Source organism: Mustela putorius, unplaced genomic scaffold, assembly GCF_011764305.1.
Source record: "Mustela putorius furo isolate JIRA1106 unplaced genomic scaffold, ASM1176430v1.1 tig00000174_pilon_pilon_pilon, whole genome shotgun sequence".
NCBI classification, from domain to species: Eukaryota; Metazoa; Chordata; class Mammalia; order Carnivora; family Mustelidae; genus Mustela; species Mustela putorius.
The window spans coordinates 12,830,873-12,854,856 of NW_025421304.1; the positions used below are offsets into that span (position 1 = coordinate 12,830,873).

The 23,984-nt window shown below is 48.2% G+C and overlaps 2 long non-coding RNA genes across 2 annotated transcripts in view; both read left to right on the top strand.

Annotated features, from left to right (window-relative positions):
- LOC101691638 overlaps positions 1-15,760 on the top strand; it is a 19,939-nt gene extending 4,179 nt beyond the window's left edge. The window contains exons 2-3 of the long non-coding RNA XR_198866.3: positions 14,565-14,821; positions 15,155-15,760. This is a non-coding gene — a long non-coding RNA (uncharacterized LOC101691638). The remainder of the gene's footprint in view (positions 1-14,564; positions 14,822-15,154) is intronic.
- A 1,823-nt stretch (positions 15,761-17,583) lies between these two features.
- On the top strand, positions 17,584-20,149 carry LOC101691832. Its single transcript, XR_198867.3, has 2 exons — positions 17,584-19,045; positions 19,928-20,149. It is a non-coding gene; the product is annotated as an uncharacterized LOC101691832 (long non-coding RNA).
- Positions 20,150-23,984: the final 3,835 nt, after the last annotated feature.

Consider the following 23,984-nt stretch of genomic DNA (forward strand, 5'->3'; position numbering starts at 1 on the left):
GTCGAAGCGGTGTGCACTCGGCTCCCTCGCTCCGGAGTCCCGGCGGCGAGAAAGCGCACTTTCAGGGGTACTCCCGCCGCCCAGAGCCAAGGGCTATCTCCAGACCGGCGCCGAATGCCGCGCAGGGACCAGGCGCCCCGGCGCCGGCTCAGGCGGGAAAGTCGGCGGTGGCAAGCGAAGGTCGGGCTTGGTAACCACCCCACGTCTCCCAGCCAGAGGTCCCCTGCAGCCTGCCCGCGGCCAGCTTCATCTTACTTCCCTTGCAGGGCCATCCCCACGGCAGCATTTAGAAATGGACTTCGCCAGCGACTGCGAGTGCCCGGGATTTTTTGCTTTGCGTCCACACGAAGCGTCTTGCACTTAAATTCAGTGCACCCCGCATGCAACAGTGCCTCGCTAAGGGGTCTCTGGGTATAAAATTCCTCCCAAAGGAAATGTCTCGAGGTACCGAAAGTGGAAAAGACTAATCGAATTTATAAAAAGAAAACCTTTGCTTCCTTTTGGTTAAAATCCCATTGCGGTTTTCTCAACGTGGAAAAAAAAAATTATCATCATGCAATAGAGTGTAGCTAATTCCTGGAACCTGGTAGCAGGATGTTCAGAGCGCCCAGCAGGGCTCACAGATTCTCATATTGGAGCTCAGGAGGTAGGATTTTGGGATCCAGTGAAAAATGATGACTTCTTATGTCATCTGCTGGGAATGGGTGTGAAATCCATGGAGCCCTGGGCTGTGTGGGCATTTGGGGGTGTGCCTGGGGGAGGGAGGATCTGCCAGGAAACTCATTTTCATTCATATAGGAGACCCTCTCAAATGAGCTCCCATCTAGGCAACTCCTAGATCATTGAGGAAATCTCTTCTAACAAACTTAAAAAAAAAAAAAATTATACTCTGCCACGTTCTGTAGCACAATGTCCCTCTTCAAAGAACAGAGCAACAGTTTCCAAAGAGAGGGGCATCTTGGTTTTATGAAAAGCTTGCCTGCCTGGAGACTTTGCCTGGGGTTGGTCCAAGTTCATGGAGGAAAGCACCCTTTGGTTTCTCTTTGGTGGACATCTGTGGCCAACTCTGCTTTCAGAACCATCTTGGGGTCCTGGCTCTTGTCTGCCCCGCGGCCTGGTGCGCAAGGCCTGTCACTGACATTACTGAGAATTTATAAACCCTGCAAATGTCAGCTGAGCTCTGACTTGCCCAGGGGATATTGCTCTGGGTTTCTCTGTGAGGGAGAGAGGCAGGCGTTTCTCCTCCGAGTTTGCAGTTTTGAGTCAGAATGGTAACTTTTCCTCATCCCAACCAACTTCAATTTGTCCTTCTAGTACAAGTATTTTTTGTTTGTTTGTTTGGTTGGTTTTTTGGTGCCCTATGTGTGATGAATAAAAAGGGGTGGCGTGGAGGAAGCAAGTGGACAGCCCACCCCTCTCTTCTTTCCCCTTTTCCGGCTTGATGAAGTGTCTTAATTTCTGTACTCTAATTTCTTTCTCTGGGTTTTTATCCTTCTCTTTCTGGCAGCAGCAACAACACAGTTCTCTAAGACTTAATCCCTGATTTAAGGTGGGGTTTTGCATTTGAGAGACTTTCATTTCCCAATTCCAAATCCCGGTCTCCCTCTTTTCTTGTGCCTCCCCCAAACAGGAGGAGTTATCTCCTAAACTGTAATCCTGAAGCCATCAACACCTGACCGCATTAAGGTCAGGAAATAGCCTTACTTTTTCTTTCCTTTCCCATTTGTAATTCTCATTCTTTCCTGACCTCTACTTTCTCATCCCAAGTCTCCTCTCCACCCCAGACTCTCTTACCTATTTTGTAGTAAAACCCAGTTTCGAGAAGCCTTGCTTATTAGAACCTTTGCTCAGGCCCTTACAGATGCAACTTTTGCTTAGAACTTGGTCCCCTGGACTCGCTGCGGCCTTTGCCCAGGGACCAAAGACAGGAAGATGGTTCCAGATCTGTCTCCTTCTCCTGGGAGAGTTGGGGTGAAACCCTCATTTTCCAGGTTTGCTTTTATTTTCCTTTTCTTTCCTGGACCCCACAGCATCTCCCGTTTGGGAGAATAGTGCTGAGAAAGCTGGCCTTTTATCTCCATCTCCTTGACAGTGTCTTTTCTGCTGATCGCAAATGACTGTCCCTGGCCAGCTTTATTCACATGCCCCTACCTGGGCATTGGAGTCAGGCTACGGGAATTTACATCCTGGCTGTCATTGAACCGCGTCCTGGGAACATGGTCCTAGGTGCATACCCACGGAGTGGGTCAAATTAATATCACTACACTCCCATTTCCTGCTGCCCAAAAGGTATCTCGCGGAGAGGAAGCACAGTGCTTTGAAGCATCCAGCAAAGAGCTCAGCCTTCTCCGAGCAGCGTGACCCCCCTATACCTCCAGCCGCTCCTTCCTCTGTTCCAGGGAGATAATCATAGTCCTGGTTTCATAGAGCTCTTGAGGGTTAAAAGAGTTAATATGTATGAGGAGTTTAGAATAGTGGCTGGCATGTAATTAACATAATATAAGTGTTAACTATTATTGTTACCACCCCACAGGTTGTTAGGATCAAATGCTGCAGGATGGTGAAAATACCGTTCCCCATTCACCCCTCCATCCCTCTATTTATTTACTCATTCACCCAGCAGAGTAACCGTGCCAGGCGTGGGGGAGACCACGGAAACAGAGCAACTCCTTTGCTTGCAGGCAGTTGATCAAAGAGTTTATTTCTTGGACATGTGTTTATTGCCTGGCTCAGTGTTGGGGGGTGAGTGGAACAGCATAGGAGCAAGGGTAAAAACAGTGCTTGATTTCAGGGCATTTCTAACTTTTTTTTTTTTTTTTTTAGTTTTTCTTTATTTATTTTTGCATTTTAACAGGAAGTCCTGATTAATACAGAAAATTGAAAGTTGAGCAGGTTGTGCACGAGCCCAAGCCTCATAGTGCACGTGGGCCAGAGACAGATCTTCTGCTTGCTTCTAGAAGGTTCTTGAGCACTAATGACATGCAAGTAGCCTGTGGCTTAGGTGCCAGCCCGTATTCTCTTTGCTGTTTTATTTGGCTCACACATGTGTGTTTTGATTGTACGGACTCCTCTGGATGGAGCAGAAAACAAAACACAACAATAAAACAGGTGCTGCTTTGCTTTGGGCTTCTTGAAAAGGTATAAACTACTCTCAGTGTGTACTTAGGCCTCCTGTTGCTGGATTTTTTGCTTTCCATTTTTGTCCGATTATAAAAATGGAGCGCAGGTTCAGTAACAGAGCACCCCGTAGCCTAAATCTAATGGTTGGGGTGGGAGATACCATCAGCCCGTCCTGCCCTCCTAGGTGTGTGTCCTTTGGCTCTGGAGGTGACCGGTCTGGCGGCTACTGTGTCTACCTTGTGCTCGGTGTTACGACCACGTTGTGATCAAAGGTAATTTTATACTTACGGTCGGAACGTGGAGAGCTCTTATGAATACCCCTTCCCTCTGCTTTGAGATGAAAACCCTTTGTAGGGCTAAGATCTAGAAAAAGAAAGAAAGTCTGAGCAAAACACAACAGCAACAGCAAAACAGAACCAAACCAAATCAAAACAAAAAAACTCTCGAACGGCCCCATCGTTTGGCAGAATGGGAAACAGGCGTGTAGGTTTTCAGGATCCTGATGGAGGCTTTGGGAAGCCTCTGATGGCAAACATAGCTTCAGACAGTCACAGATATCAGCGACTGAGGGGGAGTTTTCTTTTTTCTCTGGCATGGAGGGAACAGACTTGATTCAATCTGTCACTTGATGTCCTTCTCCTCAAAAATAGTGCCTGGGGGCCCTCAAGGGCTTTATTTAGAGGCTCTCAGGAGCTCGGCAGTATGTAAATTATGTGTGAGTGTCCTTCATAGTTCCCGGTGGTCACAATCGGGGATTTAAACATGATTTAACATTTCAGATGATTTGTGGGAGGTTTGGAGCCGGCCAGCAGTGGGGCTAGCCCAGGCTGGTTTTCTCACAGTGCATTAAGTAGGTTTCCAAGTCTCCGTTGCTCCTTCTGTTCTCTTCCTAGCCTCTGAGCTGATCTGTGAGTAGCTCCCAGTGTTGGTGGGTGGCCTCCCAAATGTATCAAGGAGTTCTAAGACGTTTCCAAACGAAAGGTCTTAAAACTTAAAAAAATGCAACTCAGTCTATAGTGTGACCCTTTGCCTGCCCATCCATCCATCCATCCATCTATCCATCCATTCAGTTAACTAACATTTATTGAGCACCTACTGTATGCCAGTCGGTATTTTAGGCATGAAAGATATAATTGTGAAAAATGGAGAGGATCTCTTTGATCTTCTGGAGTCTACATTCTAATGAAAGGGATAAACATTAAAAAAAAAAAAAGACTCAAATGCAGAGAATGATGAGTCCTTTAGAGAGTATAACAGTGTGTGATGTGATGGAGAATGCCTGGGAGGAGGCACAGAGAGGAAGAAGAGGGGGATCAGGAAAGCCTCCAGGGAAGTGACCATCACACTGAGATGAGAATAAGGGAAGGGTGTCAGCCATGCCACAATTTGGGGACACAAGCGTTCTGGGCCAAGGAAAGAGCAATTGCAAAGATTCCGAGAAGAGAATGGGCTCAGAAAAGTGAGCTCCTTTTTCTTCTTTTTACTCTCCTCCTTGTTATTCTACTTTCAGGAGGATTTAAGAAATGAAATATCTTTTTTTTTTTTTAAATTGGTCTTTTTTTTAGTCAAAAAGGATAAAATAAATTGTGAAGTAGACATACAGTGGAATACTACGCAGCCATGAAAAGCAGTTAAATGCTGGTATTTGCAGTCATGTGGATAAATCTCAAAAGTATTATGCTGAGTGAAAGAAGCAGAAGCAAAGTTGAACACACAGCCTCATTCCATTCATATTGCATTCTAGAAAATACAACCCAACCTATGGTGACAGAGAGCAAAGTCGTGGTTTAATGGTTGCCTGGGGGCTGACGGGGAGGTTGTTGAGGGGTCCAAGGAAACTCATGAGGGTAAGAGATATGTTTGTTATCTTGATTGTAGTGATGGTTTCACAGTGACATACATAATTCAAAACAGATCCGATTGTCTATCTCACATGTGTATGCAGTTCAGCAAACTTCAATCTTTGCTCCACAATGTTGAAAAATTAGGTACCCCACATTGGAAAACCTTGGAAATGGATGTAAGAGATCAGGAATTTTAAGAGAAAATGGAAGTTGCCACTTTCCTGTTTAAACATTTGAACCCCAAAATTCTTTGTGGCTTGGTTGCATTTGATCTAGGAACAAGTATTGGCTTGGGTGGGTATGGGACTAGGGTTGGCACTGAGCCAGCTACCTTGACCCTGGAAGAAGCATCAAGGTTTTTTTGTGTTTTTGAGTCATAATGACTTTTTCTATTATTCTACCCAGAAGCAAAAAGGCCTTTGAATGTCAGGTGCTAATCTAGTCTTGGAATTAGAGGCCATATTGGTGTTGAGAGAGAAGTTTCCAGCCCCCAGCAGCTGATGAATCCAGATGGAGTTCAGGGTCTGAAGCTGGACAAACACTGTTCACATTGACTTACAGTTTACTGGGACTAGAGGTTAGTCTGAAAGGCCATAGACCAGTTGTCATCTGAAGGACCATCTTTAGTCAAGAACAAGGTTTTTTCCCAATCTGCCATGGACCAACATTTTTGAAAATATAGCACTAGAAAAATATATTACTAGAAGAAGTTCTGAGAAAAAAATGGAATAGAAAACAGAATCACACAAAATGTAAGCTCAAAATTGTGTCGCAGATTCAGCAAATATAAATTATCCTGGCAAACTGTCAAAGTAGTTTCTTTCTTTTTTTTTTTTTTTTTAACATTATATTTGTTTATTTGAGAGAGAGAGAGGGATAGATCATGGGCAGGGTAAGGGACAGAGGGAGAGGGAGAAGCTGACTCCCCAGTGAGCACAGAAGCCCAAGGTGGGGCTCGATCCCATGACCTTGAGATCATGACCTGAGTGGAAATCAAAAGTCAGATGCTCAACTGACTGAACCACCTAGGGGCCTGGGCAAAGGAGTTTCTGAATGCTTGCTCTCCATTTCTCTAGTTACAGGGTTGCAGACAGACAGCAAACCAGTCCAAAGCACTGGCCTGTGGACCACAGTCTGAGGAGCCTTAGGGTAGGTCAGAATCTCAGAACCCCAAAGCAGGTAGTGCCGTATGACATATTTGTTCCTCTCAGTGCTCAGAGAAGTTAGATGGGACCCAGGGTTCCCAGAGCGCCCCAGGGCCAGTTGCCTCTGGTCACAAAGAGCTTCTTCATTTTATCACACGGGGATCCACAAATGTCACAGCTCTCTATGTGGAAAAAGCGAGAAGGTACCATAGAATAGCAGTTCTCACACTTTGGGGAGCGAAACAACTGGCGAGGAGGGGCAAGGGTCTGTGAGAAAATGCACACAGCATTTCTAATTCGGTATCTGCACAGTGAGGGCCAGGAATCTGCATTTTTATCCATACCCTAATTACACCGTAGTTGACCTTGAAATGTGTGTCCTGGAGACACACATTTCTCTCATTGTGAGAAACCCTCTTGCAAACACAGTGGAGGTGGGTCAGGAGTGGGTTTTTCTCTATCAGCACGTACTCAAGTCTCTCTACAAGCTAAACCGAGGACCAGAAATTAAACCGAGAAATGCTTCCATTAGGGTTCTCAGCTTCAACAAGAGACACTTCAATTTCCACAGAGAAATAGCCTTTTAAGGGACTTGGGATGCTCGTAGATTCCTCAGGAGGGTGGGGGAATCAGGATCAGCCTCTCCAGGGTAGCCCCTGAGGAGACATGACTATCGCCCCTGGGAGCCATCCCACAGCTGGGCACCATAGAAGCTTCTGGGCATTGGCTGTAGTTCCCACTGCTGTGACACCCTCAGCAGCCTGGGTTCTTCACAGTCCGGGGCTCCTGAGTCAACGTCTTCAACGAGGCATTTGGTGGCTCTCGCCCAGCCGCAAAGGAGTCTGGGAATGTAGATGTCTGCCATTTTGAGCTTCCATCTCAGAGAAGTCTAAGGCTCATGTGGTGGGGGTTTTCCTGAGGAGTACCAGATAGACGTCAGGTGTCTCTGTGACTTGTACAGCCCCACTCCTCCATCTGAGACGTTCATGGCGACCTTTTGATTTTTCTGAGCATCACAGAAGGCTCAATAGAATACATGCTAAAGATGGCGGCAAGCTTACTTCAAACATCTAGGGTGGCAACTGCTTTTCCATTGAGTTCCATCCTCTGCATTTGAAAAGGGCCCCTTCATAGGCCTAGAGGCTCAACCCAATGCATTGGAGAATCACTAAGAAGACTCATCATCACCATCAACCCCCAGCTACCCCTCCCACTACTGCCCCAGGAATGTTCTCAGGGCAAAGGGAGGAAGAAGAGTTGGCAAGTATGCCCTGTGTTGCATACTTGCCAGGACTCAGGCTTGGGGCTGAGCCCAGTATCCACATTAATTAGCTTCATGAATCGCCCCAACCCAGGAACTCTGTGAAGCAGTATGTACATTTCCCATTTTACAGATGAGAAAATTGAGGCTCTGGCATAATTTCTCCGGAATCACAGAGGTTTGGAACTGAGGGGAGCCTAGAACTGGGTCTCATGACAGCTTTATGAGAGGAAAAAAACCAAACCAGGCGGAAGTAAGTGATAACAAAAGCAAATTTTTGAGTTTTAGGAAGGCCAGGCGAGGAGGGGACTTGGGACAGGAGTTTGCAGTCTGCCACAGGGACACAGTCTGGACCTCCATTTCGATTTCAGATGACGGGAAGAGACACTTAGAGGGTGCAGCTTTGTTAAAACCTCCAGAGCTGTGGTTGCTTTGTATTGTTTATGGGTGATCTTTAAATGCCTTTGATTTAGAACTGATGGAGTTAAAAAAAAAATTCACCCCTGTGGATTAAACCATCTCTGATTCTAGATGAGTTCATGACAGAAGCCGGCAGTCAGGCTGAATAACGCCCCCTCCCCGTGCCTCCCCCCCCACTGGGCCCCTAGTCCTGCCTTTGGTATGATTCAGTAGTTAAGACAGGCAGAAACTTATGTTTCTTTTTTTTTTTGCCCTGATGATTGTAGTTGAAAACTAGTATGGATGTAGAAGAAAGAGCCAGGATTGAGGAATAAGATGTTGGAATGAAAATCCCTTGCCCTGGTTATGTGTAACATCACTGTCCCCAAGGCTCTTAAGCTGGTGGGGCTTCATTATCTTTCTTTGTTAATCAAGTGACTTCCTCCCTAGAGTCACCTGTATGGGGTAGGGTGTGGGGGGGTATTGATAAAAGGCCCTGACTACACATGGTAGGTGTTCAGTAAATATTTGTTGAATAAGTGGGTCTGGGAAGAGCTGGGCTGTTGCCCTCCATCTGTGTACACTCTAAAACGCAAACTAGGGGCGCCTGGGTGGCTCAGTGGGTTAAGCGTCTGCCTTTGGCTCAGGTCATGATCCTGGGGTCCTGGGATCAAGCTCCACATCAGGCTCCTTGCGCAGCTCAGGGGGAGTCCGCTTCTCCCTCTGCTCCCCCTGCTTGTGCTCTCTCTCTCTGTCAAATAAATAAATAAAAACCTTAAAAAAAAAAAAAAAAGAAGTCTTACGCGCATCAACTCATGTCTCACAAAACTCCTCTCTGCTACAGGCTCTTACTTTAAAAAACAAAGAAAAAATTTTAAAAATATAATTAAATAAAATCCAGACAGATGCGGGGTGGGGGACGAGAGGGCTTTGTGGGTTCAGCATCTGCCTCTGGCTCGGGTCATGAACTCCGGGTCCTGGGATCGAGTCTCCTTGTTCAGTGGGGAGTCTTCTACTCCCCGTTCAGCCCTCTGCCCCTCCCCACTGCTTGTGTGCTCTTTCTCTCACTCTCAAGTAAACAAATAAATAAAATCTTCAATAAATAAAATAAAATGCTAACAGATGCCAGCAACCTGGGTTGCTCTGATCTCAGACTTTAGTGCCCTGAGAAATCACTGGGGGATCTCATGAGCATGCGGGTTCTGAGTTGGAAGGTCAAGGATGGGGCCCGAGATTCCAGATTTCTCCCAAGCTCCCAGGTGATGCGGATGCTGCTGGGCCTGGACCGCTCTGTGTATTGAGGGTGTAAAGGAAGTCTCGGCCAATATAAAAGTCCAGCAAGGTGGGTGTCGGGTGATGGGAAGGGGTCCCCCGGGGCCAGTGATCTTCCCATAGGAGCATGGCTCAGTTCCCCAGCTCCTCCTGTGTCCCGAAATGTCCCCGGGCAGGCGCTGTGCCTGTGAAGGCACAAAAACTCATGGCCTTTTGCTCCTGCAAGCGATGAGTGTGGCCTGGCCATGGTATCTGGTGCTTGCCATATTTGGGGAAAATGTGGCTCTGGCTGCCCGTTACTCTGAGTCACCAGCACGCGGCACTAGCATTAATAACCACTAATCCTTGTTAGACACGGTGTGTGTTGAACAGCTGGTACGTGCCTGGCACATAACAGGCACTCTGGAAAAGGTAGCGGGTGATGATGATGATTGTTTATGAAATCCTTTCCCATTTCCCTGCAAATTCTCTTGCAGCTTAATGACGTGGGTATTAGTTGTGTGGGCTCTGGAATGTTCATCTCCAGATCCTGGAGACGTCAGCATCCGGGCTTTCTCCTGCCTCTACACCTTCACTAGAAGCAGTGTCTCCTCCTCGGGGCAATTTTCACTGTCAGGGACGTATGGCAGTGGCTGGAGACATTTTTGGTTGTCATGATGCACGCCAGACACACGGATGCTGCTAGAAAAATACAGAGGACACGGTAAATAGTGACAGAGTCCAAGCTGTCATGGTGCTGAGGTTGAGGAAACCCTAGTTAAAGTGCCCCCTTACCCCGTGACTATTCTATAGATTTTTAAGCTGACTGTGGAGTGGAGAAAAAAAAAAATTCTCGTGTTTTCTTCCTGACTTTCAAGGCCAATATCCTCTTAGTGATGTGGGTTCACAACAAAGCCAGGGGCAGCTTCCCTGCCATCCCACACCCTACCCATCTCCCTTGTATGGGAAGGTTGCTGTGGGTCAGGTGATGTAGGTTTCCCATTCACGTGGAGAGAGGAAGGGAGCAAAGGGTCCCGGTGGCTGTGTGCCCGTGCCTTCTACTTCAGAACTAGACCCTCAAGCTTTTTGGCCATGGCCCGCCTCTCTCTGGCTGAGATCAGCAAAAGAAGCCTCCTGGGGGCGGTGGTGGGGGTGGGGCAGCGGGAGGAGAAGCAAAATGCTCAGGGCCACCTTGGCTGCAGCATCCAGACTTGGCTCCGCCCCTCCCCCAAAGACAGAAGAAGAAGAGGAAGAAAAAAAGCATGCTAGACAACCCGTTTGGCAGAATAATGCCTTTTCCTCTCCAAAAAGCGAGGAACGAGGAACGTCTGACGAGGTGTTGCCTCCCTCCTTGAGTTTGGAATGCTTCTTGTCTTCCTGGGTCTCCGTGCCATGTCCCCTCCAGCCAGGAGCTGCCCCCCACCCTCCGGCAGCTGTCCCCAGGGCGGCTCTGCTCTCCTGACACAACATGCAGGAATACAATGTGGCGGAGGGGGGATCCCTGGGGCTGACCCCACCGTTGTGCCAGGGAACCTGGAAAAACTTCTGTGGAGCCCAAGGAAATGTTGATGGGGGAAAATGGGACAGCAGGTGCCGGAAGCGTGGCGGGGTACATTCTGGAAATGGTTTCTTTGCTGCAAGCTTGGGCAGGGGATGTTGATCAAAGAGGCAGAGACAGGCCCCACAATGGGACAGGCCTTGATTCTGTCTTAGGCCACCTTTGACTGCTTGTGATAGGGGCCCTCAGGGTCTTGCTTGAGAAATGACCACGCGGCAGCACCTGCAGCCATGCAGCCTATTGATCGGCTGGGTCCCACCTCCCTGGGGTGAGGGAAGAGAAGTGAGAAAGCTGGGGTGGAGGGACTACCATACCCCACCCCCAGCTGTGTGATACTGGGTGGGGCGGTCCCTGTGGTGACAGTATCTGACAGTCCTCACTGGGTCTCCCCCTCCCACCGCCATTCTGTGCCCCCTGCAGAGACAAGCCAGATCTGCGTGCCCAGTGACCTTTCAGAAAGATGCCTGCCTCCTTGGATTTGTTTTCTTCAGCAACGTGATGAGGCTGTGATTCATTTTTCCATCACTGACACCTTGGGTCTGAAAACAATTAATCTGGGACAAAACACCTGAGAATCCCATTTATAAATCATTCCTTTTCAGAGGGGGCCCCCTGGCGCTGGGGTGTCAAGGGAGATTTGCACGCCTGAAGCCTGAAGGCCAAACTCCCAGGAAAAAGTGTATACCCAAGCCTCTGCCTTTGCGTGTGGGCCTAAACTGCCCTGGTCAATCTAGGTAGAATCACCGAAGGGTATTTGTAATGGTATTGTGTGTAAGAGTTTATAATGTGCAAGAGACAGGATATACCACCATCCCCAACCGGGGCGTAAAACCCATCTGCTGAGGAAGAACATGAAGGCACTTTAGCAGTTCTCTCTGTGGCTGTCTAGCCTGCAGAGAAAGGTCTGTTGAGAATCAGGCCTGCTTAAAGGAGTCAGAACTTGTGAGCATGTGTGTTGGTGGGGGAATGAGGGGGCTTTCCTGGCCATCTGGCGGAGGTAGAGCTGAGCAGTAAAGGGCTATTCCAAGCCACTCAATTTCTATTAAGTTTCAGCCTGTGAATGGCACTAATGGTATCAGAAAGGAGCCAATGGCCTGATGCATGGAAAATGTGTGGCCCATCCCTAGTGTTTCATGATGCATCTATAAGGGTTAGGAAGAGGAAGGAGATGCTATGCTGTTGTTGGTGCTGATGTTGTTGGCCGTGACCACTTGCTGTCTGGAATGTACCAAATCCAAATGACAAATGATAGTCATAAGCCTATACCTGACTCACACCCCCGTCCGGTCCGGTGAGAAGCTGGTTCGCCCACTTCAGAGCGTGTCTGCTGGTAAAGAACCAAGGCCGAGCAGCCACGGGAACGTGGCCGTGGGATGACTGTTGGAACTCCAGAGCTGGTCTTGACCTCTGCCTGCAAGCCCTGTCCCTTCACAGCCCTGACTTCCTCGTGTGGTTTCCTGGTCTCTACGGGACGGCCGGCAAACCCTGGTAGAGGATGCCGCATCGCCGAAATTGTTACTCCACCCTCTTCTTTGCTTGGTGTTGGCCTCTGGAGGGTTTGGCTTTCGCGCCGCTGTGTTCATCAAGTGTTGCCGATTCATGGTGAATATGGCAAGCGGGACACCCCAAGCAGCCAGAGGCTCCGTGTGAAGGGAAAGTTGCCAATTCGGCAACTAGGACTCTGTGTACCCTTTCCGGTCAATTAAAACCTTGTGTTTAACTCGGATCATCCCTTCCTGGGGCCATCTGAGTTCGTAATAATCTCAACAGCTTCATGCGCTGAGCCAAACATTCACTGAAACCCTTTACAAGCGCGGTCTCAGTCCTAGGCTTCACAGAGGACTTACAAAGAAGGCCCTTTTATATGGCAGCGTTCTTGGCTGTGAGCAACCGAGGCCGACTTGCTAGTCCAGAAGGACGGAGTTTATGGGAAAGGGACTAGGGCTTCCAGCGTAGTTGGGAAGCTGGAACACAGGTTGTGGAAAGGGGCCTGGCCTCAGAGGGTCAGGCAGCAGGGGAGGGCTATTGCATGGGCCAGCTCTGCTGACCAGTCGACAGACCTTCCAGTCCCCTCCGTGGCCCAGAGTCCTTCCATCCGGATACGCTGGGCTCCCATCAAGACCTGCCCTGTGGGCTGCCCAGCTGACTCAGTCAGGAAAGCATGTGACACTTCTCGGGGTTGTGAGTTATGGCCCCACCTTGGGGATAGAGTTTACTTAAAAGAAAGCCTTAAACCTGCCATTTGGCTGGGTCAGGGGAGAAAAAAAAGCTCTTCTCTTTTAAGCAATAGTAAAGCCAGGCAGGATCCATCTTCCCCCAGTAGGACACCCCCCTGGGGGATCCCCAAAAGGGGTTTTGAATGCTGGGTGGGAGGCTGGATTGTACGTAGCTCCAGGGGGCAAATAACCACTCCAGGAACATTAATGGCCCCATAGTACAGATGTATAGACTGAGGCCCAGAGGCTTAGGCAAATCGCCCAGTTGACACAGGCATCGAGTGGAAGAGCTGGGGTTTGCACTCAGAATTCTCGTGTCCCAGACGCTCAGCTTTTCACCAGTCAGTGGCTCTGCCTTTCCCGAGGGACTTCCTTTCATCGGCTGGGATGAGCTCAGGGCTGATAACTCTACTCAGACAGATGTAACGGTAAGGAAACGTGTTAGGGCCCCAGTGGGGAAAGTGAGAGTGTACTGTCATAGCCTCTCTCTCTAAAGGACATGACAGAGCTCTCAGAAGCCTCTGGCCAACCTCTCATGGAGTCTCCTGGATTAGAAGTGGGTCACGTGACCACGGTTAAACCACATGCTTTGGTGTGATTAACCCCAGAGCTTTCCCTGGAGGTGGTGTCAAGCCCCAAACTCCATGGCCTTTCTGAAATGACAGAAGGGGAGACACAGATATTAGGGAGCTGACTGTGGCCCACTAAAGGGAATTATAATGCACTTAAATATCCAGAAATACATATTAGTTTAACAGACCTTTTATTTATAACAAGGACCCCAGTGAGTGGATCTGTTTCCAGTGCTGATAACCTGTGGTCCAGTTTCTCTCTTTATCCGGGTAATAAGGGCTCTTACTACCAAGCAACCGCATAAAAGAAATAAAGATACATTACTTGTTTGTTGCTCTAGCTAAACTGGACCTCAGAATTTGACCCATCTATGGCAGAAACACCTCTCTTACAGACATTCTCCCCTGGAGCTCTGCTAACCCACCTCGCATTATCTTTACAGGTTCATTGCATCTTTCAATGTTGTAATAAAACCATAGCTTGCCCCCTAATAGAGTTACTGGTACCATCCACGGGTGACTCTTTGGTTTGGGGTAAGGGTGAAGGGAGAGCAGAGGGGAAACTTCACCAAAAGCATGACATCTCCCAAGGGGAGAGACTTCTCAGAGCAATCTGGTACCATGAGCCAGGATCTATAGGTTTTGAGCAGCAGAAACTCACAGCCCCCTGTATAAGGAAGAAGGGGACCAACCAGATCCTGGAGAATCTCAATAAAAGATGCAACGGGGCTTCGAGAACCAATGAAATGAGGGGTTCACATGGCCTCAGAACGCTCCATTTCTCATTCTGTTTTTCACAGAGGATGCGTTCCATCCTTTCTATTTACAGACTGGTTTCTTCTACTTCCGAGACCCTTCTGGAAAGAAATGGGGCTGCTTAGAACAGTGCACACCTCATTGCAAGATATCAGAGGCTCTTCTCCAGTTTTCATTTGGAGGATCCTCGGTATGGCTCAGGTGCCAAGCCCTAGCCAGTCATCTGGGCTCAGGACCCACCTTGTGGGGAGGGGTGGCAGTTCGGAGAAGGGAAGTCCCAGGAGGACAGTCCCATGGATTCTTTCATAAGTGTCTAGTACTGTTGAGGGAGGGTAGCAGGAGAAAGGGAAGAGAATTTCCCTTGTGAGTCTGGGGACTTGGATCCGCCTGGAGTTTTCCAAGGAGACTCAAGTTCTCTGTGATCTCACCTCTTCCCCTTGAGGACCCTCTGGAAACCACTGGATCTTTGAGGAAATGGTGGTCCACAGAGCCAGACACATGGATACAGCAGAGTCCCTCCCCCCAAGAAGATGACAGAGTGGCCGGGGAGACAGGCGTGCACACAGCCTAGAAGGCTTCTTCGGGGACTCCTGAGGACTTCAGCTGGCATGTTCACCATACCTCTCGGCAGCTGCCTACATGTGGGCTTCTGTGGAGTTTCTGTCACGCTCTGGACCTGGCCCTGCATGGTGGCGGCAGGTGAGTGGGGGAACAAAAACCCTCCTCTGTTCCAGGCAGAACTGGAGAAGTTCCAAAGAGAGGTGCAAGCTGGCTGCTGGTGAGGGGGAGCCAGGGGCGGGGGAACACATCACAGAGAGAGCTGTGCCACCAGGGGCCAGGAGATGGGAAGACATGATGAGAGGAGGAAGGGTGGGCGGTCAGTCCCTCTGAATGGCTTTTCAGGCTTCTCAGGGCTTCTGTGCCCAGCCTGGGCTCTAACAACTCAACGTACTGTCTGGAACACCATCTAAGTCATAGCGATTAAACCTGACTTGTCCCTAAAATTTCAGCAACTGCCTATTGTCCTTCCAGGCACTCTGTGGATTTCCAACTAGACAGCCTTATTCATTTTCACGGTGATTACCAGTGATGGTACTCGGTCAAAGCAGGCGGAACCGACCAAGATGCTGCGGATTCGAGGGACGGGTACCTTTCTATTGAGTTTCCACATTGAAGCCCTCATGTTCCCCTCAGATTGGTCCATTCCTGAGCGGGCATTAGACACGCTTTTGTAACTGATGTCAGAACTGGCCAGGAGTGAGAAGTAGGGCCTAACCCCTGATTTCCCGCGGGGATCTGGAATCAGCACAGCTAATAGGAGAAGAAGGGCCAAACGACAGAGAACCACCAACAGGCGTATGGGGAAACCATCTGAGCCACAGCGTGAGCAGGTAAGAAGGTTTCCGTCTTTCAGACTGGATGCTGGTCTACCTTGCGCAGAATGGCGGCCTGTGGAGATGGCCCCAGGGCAGAAAAACAGGTTCTCCACAGCCAAAGTGCTCCTCCGTGTGGGAGCCAGGGAGGCAGGGATAGCATGATCCCATGCTCTGTGCCCAAGCATGACACAGTATTTTCAAAGGTTTGGTTGAATGAGTCAAGGTCGAGGTGAGTCTATGAATAAACCCTTTTCCTATTCCAGATAGATTTTCTCTCATTTATTTTGTTTTTCAATCATGTATTTGCTTGTTTATTTATTTTTAGGGATGTTATAAGATTTCTAGCAGAATGAATTCAAACCTTGAAGGATGATGATTTCTCGTCTAAGGAAAGGTCCTCAATTTCTAAGTTAGGGGCTTTCCAGCTTCTTAAAATACGACCCACTCTTTTTTTTTTTTTTTCTTTATTATGGCCCACTCTTAAAAAAAAATACATTTTATATCAGGATCTAGTACCTACAAACATACTGAAACAAGAGTTTCAAAAAACAAAACTTTCCCATGATATAGGTGGTCCATTCTTCACACAGTGCTCTCTGAGGATGGTCTTGAACCAGCAACGTGGGCATCATTTGGGAACTAGTTGGGGATGTAGAATCTCAGGCCACAACCCAGATATGTGTAATCAGGAGTTCCTGGGAGCACCTGGCTGGTGCAATGGTTTAAGCGTCCAACTCTTTTTTTTCTTTTTTAAAGATTTTATTTATTTATTTGACAGACAGAGATCACAAGTAGGCAGAGAGGCAAGCAGAGAAAGAGGAAGAAACAGGCTCCCTGCCGAGCAGAGAGCCCGACGTGGGGCTCGATCCCAGGACCCTGGCATCATGACCCAAGCTGAAGGCAGAGGCTCTTTTTTTTTAAATTTATTTATTTTCAGAAAAACAGTATTCATTATTTTTTCACCACACCCAGTGCTCCATGCAATCTGTGCCCTCTATAATACCCACCACCTGGTACCCCAACCTCCCACACCCCCGCCACTTCAAACCCCTCAGATTGTTTTTCAGAGTCCATAGTCTCTCATGATTCACCTCCCCTTCCAATTTACCCCAACTCCCTTCTCCTCTCTAACACCCCTTGTCCTCCATGCTATTTGTTATGCTCCACAAATAAGTGAAACCATATGATAATTGACTCTCTCTGCTTGACTTATTTCACTCAGCATAATGTCTTCCAGTCCTGTCCATGTTGCTACAAAAGTTGGGTATTCATCCTTTCTGATGGAGGCATAATACTCCATAGTGTATATGGACCACATCTTCCTTATCCATTCGTCCGTTGAAGGGCATCTTGGTTCTTTCCATAGTTTGGCGACCGTGGCCATTGCTGCTATAAACATTGGGGTACAGATGGCCCTTCTTTTCACGACATCTGTATCTTTGGGGTAAATACCCAGGAGTGCAATTGCAGGGTCATAGGGAAGTTCTATTTTTAATTTCTTGAGGAATCTCCACACTGTTCTCCAAAGAGGCTGCACCAACTTGCATTCCCACCAACAGTAGAAGAGGGTTCCCCTTTCTCCACATCTCCTCCAACACATGTTGTTTCCTGTTTTGTTAATTTTGGCCATTCTAACTGGTGTAAGGTGATATCTCAATGTGGTTTTAATTTGAATCTCCCTGATGGCTAGTGATGATGAACATTTTTTCATGTGTCTGATAGCCATTTGTATGTCTTGATTGGAGAAGTGTCTGTTCATATCTTCTGCCCATTTTTTGATATGTTTGCCTATTTCGTGTGTGTTGAGTTTGAGGAGTTCATTATAGATCCTGGATATCAACCTTTTGACTGTACTGTCATTTGCAAATATCTTCTCCCATTCCGTGGGTTGCCTCTTTGTTTTTTTGACTGTTTCTGAAGGCAGAGGCTTTAACCCACTGAGCCACCCAGGCGTCCCAAGCGTCCAACTCTTGACTTTGGCTCAGGTCATGATCTCAGAGTTGTGGGATCGAGCCCCACATTGGGTTCCACAGTGGCATGGAGCCTGCTTAAGATTCTCTCCCCTTCTCTCTGTCTCTCCCTCATCTCCATCTCCTCTCTTTCTCTCTCTTAAAAAGAAAAAAAAAAGTTCTTGGAGCTTTACCAAGATTTCCAAGTGATTCTGATACTTTCTAAAGTTTGAGAACCATTGCATGAATATACTATGCTATTCTAACCTATTAATTAAAAAAAACGCTTTATTTTTAAGTCACAAGGTTGGCGGTAGCTTAAAGGTGACCTAAAAACAAAACAAAACAAAACAAAAATCCAAAAACCCTCTGAGCTTCTTCATGGGCTCCCACCTGCTTCTCTTTCCAAGCTCATCTCTACCATCTGTCCTTGACCACCTTGTTCCGGCCAGTCCACCTCCTTTCCGGTTCTCAAACACCCTTTCTAGAAACTCCTGGAACTCTGCCATGTTGCATCCTTGCTGGAAGCCTCTCCACTCAATCCTTGCAGGGCTGGCTTGGATTCCAGAAGGATCCTGGGCTCAGATGCTCTTCCTCAGAGAGACTGCCCTCTCTAAATTGGTCTCAGGATGTTTATTATAATCGAAGCCTTGTAGAACAATGCCTAGCACATAGCAGGTCTTCGGTAAATATTTGTTGGGGGGAAAGCATGAATTAATGAATAGCTTTCAACCAGACGTACCTGGGAGCACATTGTCATCACCTGGAAAGCATCTTCAATCCACAAAGCCCTGCTCGCCCCTCTCCAGTGTGGCCCTCTTGGGGATGACAGTGAGAATCCCTTCTCCTGATTCTCAGCCTCTCCAGTCCACCACCACTCTGCATGTGCGATATGTTCATCAGGGAAATGTAGAGGGAGTATCACCACACGTGAAGTTAGGGCACGAGGGTCAGAGAGTTCAAGGTGGCCTGGACATTTGACCTTGGGCAAGTCACCGAGTGCCATTAGGCTCAGTGCTGTTGAGGTCATAGGCCTGCTTATAGAGTTGCCAAGAGTGAAATAGGATAGAACTTACAAACATGCATGTATTAGGAAGGACTCGCAAGCTTAACACCTAAGCTATTGACCCATAAGTCACATTCGTAGCATAGAGACACAAGTCCCTTGAGGAGGTCTCCAGAGCATGGGTGTGCATGGCAAGGTAGGAGCAAGCAAACATGAAAACACTATGGGTCACCTGTAAGGAGTCCCTGAGCCTCAGGAGCTAAAAGAAGGCTTTGTGGATTTGCATAAGGATTTGCATATTCTTTGCAGGTCTTCCAGGCAGAAGGGAACGCCTCAGGATCCGAACCCTGCCCTTGCACTCCCTCCAGCCACCATCCTTGGCCTCTCCACCTTTCCGTGTCCCCCGCCCCTCCAAGCCCAGCCTGGAAAATCGTGAGTGGGGCTTCCCCTGGGGAGGCTCCCACTGCTGTCTCCTTCTTCCAGAAGCCGGCATGGGGGCGACTCCGGGCTTCAGGAGCACTCCGGTGCCTCGCCGCCTGATGGATGGCAGTCCTTAAGCCTGACTGAGCTTTCACAGTTGAAACCATTAAAGGTTATTTCCTTTTAATTCTTTGTGGTTGTTCTCACTCCTTCCTTGGAGAAACCTCTGATTTTCACTTGTGAGACGCTTGGCTGCGCTTGTCATACTCTGAAAGGTGACTTCGGTTCTCCGATGCCAGGGAACCTTTTCTGCTAATCAAAACACAGCTGCAGAGGCCCGTGTGATCTGCTAATGGGCACCCCAACTCTGGGGTATGTCTGTCTGTACCTGGGAAAATAGATATAATTAGGATAACGGATATCATATGTATATGCAAATGCGGCAGGTAGAAAGGACTAGCGGGGAGACAGGCCTTGGGTTTGCCAAATCCCATCAGACCAGCTGTGGGGCTTAACCAGAACGGCACCCGCAGAACCACGCGCTGGTGCCTGCCTCCATCCCCCGTTCTCCCCTACCCTGCAGCCCTCCTGCAAATTACATGTCTTTGTAATATAAAAATAGATCCCCATAGTTTTCTTAAAAGGATCTTTTTTTTTTTTTTAAAGGATTGATTTATTTATTTGAAAAAAAGAGCAAGGAGGGGAGGGGCAGAGGGAGAGAGAGAATCCCGAGCAGACTCCCTGCTGAGCTAAGGGGCCCTGTCTCAGGGACCCCAGGAGGGGCTCGAACTCACAACTCGGAGATCATGCCCTGAGCCGAAATCAAGTCGGCTGCTTAACTAACTGAGCCACCCAGGCACCCCTGAAAAGGCTCTTTGAGGAGTCCCTGATTTCTTGAGGCCACAGGGATCCCGGCATCAGAGAGAAAGTGAGAAAAGGAGGGACAAGCAGAGAGATCCTCTCTGGTGTTTGGCCTTTAATAAGACATCTGTCCCCAGAGTGGGAGCCGAATATGACCAAGGAGGCATGACTAAAACCAAGTTGTCTTTTTCAGAAAAGCCCACTTCCTTAGAAGATGCTGGACGTCCTATGACTTACCTCTCTGTGCCTGGGGCTCATCTCCTGAAAAAGGGCAGAATAACAGCACCCACCTCAAAGGGCCCAGCAAGCCGTTAGCGAAGGCTGATGTTCTCCTCTATGGTGGGTTGCTGGGAGGCTGGGAAGGCTCCATGCTATCACTCTGCCTGTATGCTTGTCAATAAATCACTTTACCTCTCTTGGCCTTAGTTCCTTCATCTGTGAAATGGGTTAATTGCCGACTTTCCTGGGCGGCTAGGAGGGTCACAGAGACAGTAGATGTGTGATACGGTGTGGTAGAACAAGAGACAGGTGGAGTTAAGCATATCTTCTGGAAGCCCCGAGCCTGCTGTGATGGTGGTGGTGGGGGGTCTCATTTGTGACCCTCTGGCTCTGATGGTTGAAGAGGTCCATCCAGTCTTTGCCAAGTGCTACAGAGCCTTGAAGGCATCCAGCTTCTCACAAACCCGAGGGCCTGCCTGTGGACCTCTCTTTTGCACTTCTGTACGCTCTGTGCCTAACAGAGAGACTGATGCCTCGTAGGTGGTCAAAAAAATGATCGCTTGCTGAATTACATCAGACAATTAATTCATTGCCCCATGGACGGAGCAAGAAATCGGCCAGAGTCTTGGCCCCTCTGCCAATGGGGAGGACGACCCTTGTGGGGTGCACGCGGACTCTGGGGATCAGAGCCACACTCCGATCCCGGTTCCACTGCATCCTGGCGGTGACTTTGCTTTGAACTTGAGTTTAGGAAAACTCATTGATCTTCACTGTACCCCATCTGCAAAATGGGGATAAACAGATTCCTTCCCCTTGTGCATGTTGGAGTCTGGCGTGTGCCTAAAAGGAAGGGCAGTCAAGACCGAACTGAACCCCCTTCCTCCCTCGCCTTTCCTTTCCTTCCCCCTCATCCTCACTACACAGATCCCAGGAGATCTCACACCCGGTCTGGTCCCCAGCCCCAGAAGGGAATCTGGTGCTCTCCCTCACCACAGCATTGATGTTTCTTATTCCATTGAAGGCATCAATATTTGTTCAATAGTGTAAGTCTTAAATAAGCGTCTAAACGACATATTACAGATGATGAAAGTCATTTCCGCACAGAAGATTATCTCACGTGATCATTTTCCGTCGTTATTCTGGGACCTCTGTAGTTGGCAAATCTTTACAGCTACTTAAATGATAACATTAGTCCTAATACCGTGTAAAATGACTGGTTCCTCGGGGTAGGTTTATTTTTAATAGTGTATGTCAGCAGCAAATAGCCTGGAAGACCCTAGAGGAAAAAGCACAGCTCATGCTCTCGCTGAAATGATGATATGGATATATTTAATATCTATATTAAAAACCTTTTAGGCGCCACGGTGATATCAAACTGGAGAGTTAGGCATTTGCAGGCTAAATCCTTGGCTGTTTATAGGGTGCGGAGCAGTGTGCATTACAGAAATCGTCTGAGCTTGTTCAAAGTCAAATTTGGGCTTCAAAAAATCTTTGACAGACATTTGACCCCAGTGATAAAATACCTTGAAACACAAGCTGGGAGAATAAAATTGCTTCCTTTTTTTTTTTTTTTGTAAGTCTGTTGATAAGTCTGCTGTGCTATTAAAATGTTTAATCACTTGCCTCCAGCAAGAGCAACCTTCCATCTGAAGTTGCAATTTATTTGAGTGCCCAGGACGTAACTTGCTGCATGCCCGAAAGATGGCCAGGCAATCCATAGAGGGAAAATAAACCAGCATTTGAAATCAGGCATATAGTCACAGATGAATGGGTTGGAAATGAAAATTATTTTGGAGTTGATGTCAAGGGACATAATATGAAATTGGCACCGATTTCTTCTCCCAGATACACAGGGTTAAGGGAGAGCGTGGCCACATGTCTGGCCTCAAGTGTTCCCAGTTTCATGGCCCCGGACAGTTGCCGGAAGGGGTGCCTGGGAGCAGAGAAGGGGTGGCAGGGGACGGGACTGATTAGGGACATATACCTTCTACCAAGGGGCATTCCTCTCCGCTTCGGGCTGTGGTCAGAGAAGCCCAGCTGGGAAGAGCAATGGACAGACAGATACCCGGTTTCTGCGGACTGTTAATATCCACGTCCCTTCCCTCTCGTCTTCAGAGGGGCAGAGCTCACTCCCACGTTCCAGATTTAACCTAGGGCAAAATGAGCTCTGGGAAAGGGCTTCTGAGGCAGTGAAGGTGACTGAGGCAGCCAATACTGTGGACCTCACTCTTGGAGGAAGGGGCGTGGAGACCCCTAGTTTACCCACAAATAATTAACTCTTTCTGGTAACCAGTCACCCAGGACTGTGCCTGGGAGGCCACCTAAAGATAATGAGACAACCGGGAGCACTCAGGTCACCAGTCCCTAAAAACAGATGTATGGGGATGCCTGGGCGGCTCAGTTGGTTAAGCGTCTGCCTTCGGCTCAGGCTGTGATCCCCGGGTCCTGGGATCAAGCCCTGGTTCCAGCTGCCTGCTTTGTGGGGAGACTGCTTCTTCCTCTCCCTCTGCCTCCCTCCCTCTCTTTCTCCATCTCTCATGAATAAATAAATAAAATCTTTAAAAAAACAAAACAAAACCCAGATGTAGAAAGGTACAAAGAAATCACCATCAATCAATCTGAATCCTTGACTATACAAGTAGCTAAAATTCCTTTCAAAATTTGATAACCGGATCCCAAACTGGGTTATGAGGAAAAACAGGTGTTTTGGCAGAAAAGGGTACCATAGCTCAATATATTTAGGCAAAGTATATGTTGCAGAGTCATAAGGCATATTGGTGGCTCTGATGTGTCCCGCAAGTGAAAAGCATGTGAACAAAAGTGATTTCACTCTGCTTAACTGTTTCCCACCATGGTTGAACTGTGAATTCCTTTCCTCACAGAACGTTATTGCCATCATTTTGCCTTTGCAAAATGCAGTTTAAGAATCACCTTGCCATAGGCACAGCTCAAAATGACAACAAAAAATGCCTCCTTTCCCTTTCCAAGAGTCTCCTCAGATTATCCAATCAAACCCGAATGCAAGGACCGCTGGGAAGAGACTCTGCAGGTGGAATTAAAGTCCCAAGGATACTGATCTTAGGATAGGGAGATTATCTGGGTGGGCCTCACCCAATCAGTTGAGTCCTTGACTGAAAGACTGAGAAGCATTTATGGAAGGCTTTGAAGGCAAAGGGGCCACGTGGGAAGGAGTGTGGACAGTGGGGGAGGCAGAGAGCAAAGCCAGCTGCCAGCCCGCAGAGAGATGGGACCTCCACGCCTGCCGTAACACGCAACGGGACACTGCCGACAGCCCAAAGCAATTTGGAAGCGGATTCTTCCAGAGCCCCTAGAGAAATCGACTTGATGAGATCCTGCCTTGGGAAGCCAGGTGAGCCTGCCTGATTTCTGACCCACAGCACTGTGACGGAAGCGATGGCTGCTATGGGAAACCACTAGATTTGTGTTGCTTCATTATACAGCAATAAAAACCAGTAACTGTTGATTCAGAGAAATCAGAGCAGGAATAACTGTGGTATACTCGTCCCTACCCTGTGATGTTTGTAAGGCGGCCTTTTTTTTTTTTTTTAAGATTTCTATTTATTTTTTTTATTTGACAGAGAGACACAGTGAGAGAGGAAAGACAAGCAAGGGGAGTGGGAGAGGGAGAAGCAGGCTCCCTGCTGAGCAGAGACCCTTTCCCCCCACCGATGCAGGGCTCGATCCCAGGATTCCGGGATCATGACCTGAGCCAAAGGCAGACACTTAATGACTGAGCCACCCAGGCGCTCCTGTAAGGTGGCCTACATGTAGTCAACTAATTTTCTTTCATCAGGGATGGGCGGGAAATGTGCCTCCACATTCACAGGTGAGGAACACGGAGGGGTTTGCCCAAGACACTCAGCCAGTTCATGGAGGAAAGGCAGCTTGGATGGGGCTTTCCTTATGATTTAGGGTGAGGAAGTTTCCTTTACTTTCTCTTGCTTCCAAGGAGGAAAAACCTGAGCATCTCATTGCCAAAGACACTGCAAGAAGGAGCTGGGAAAGGAGCT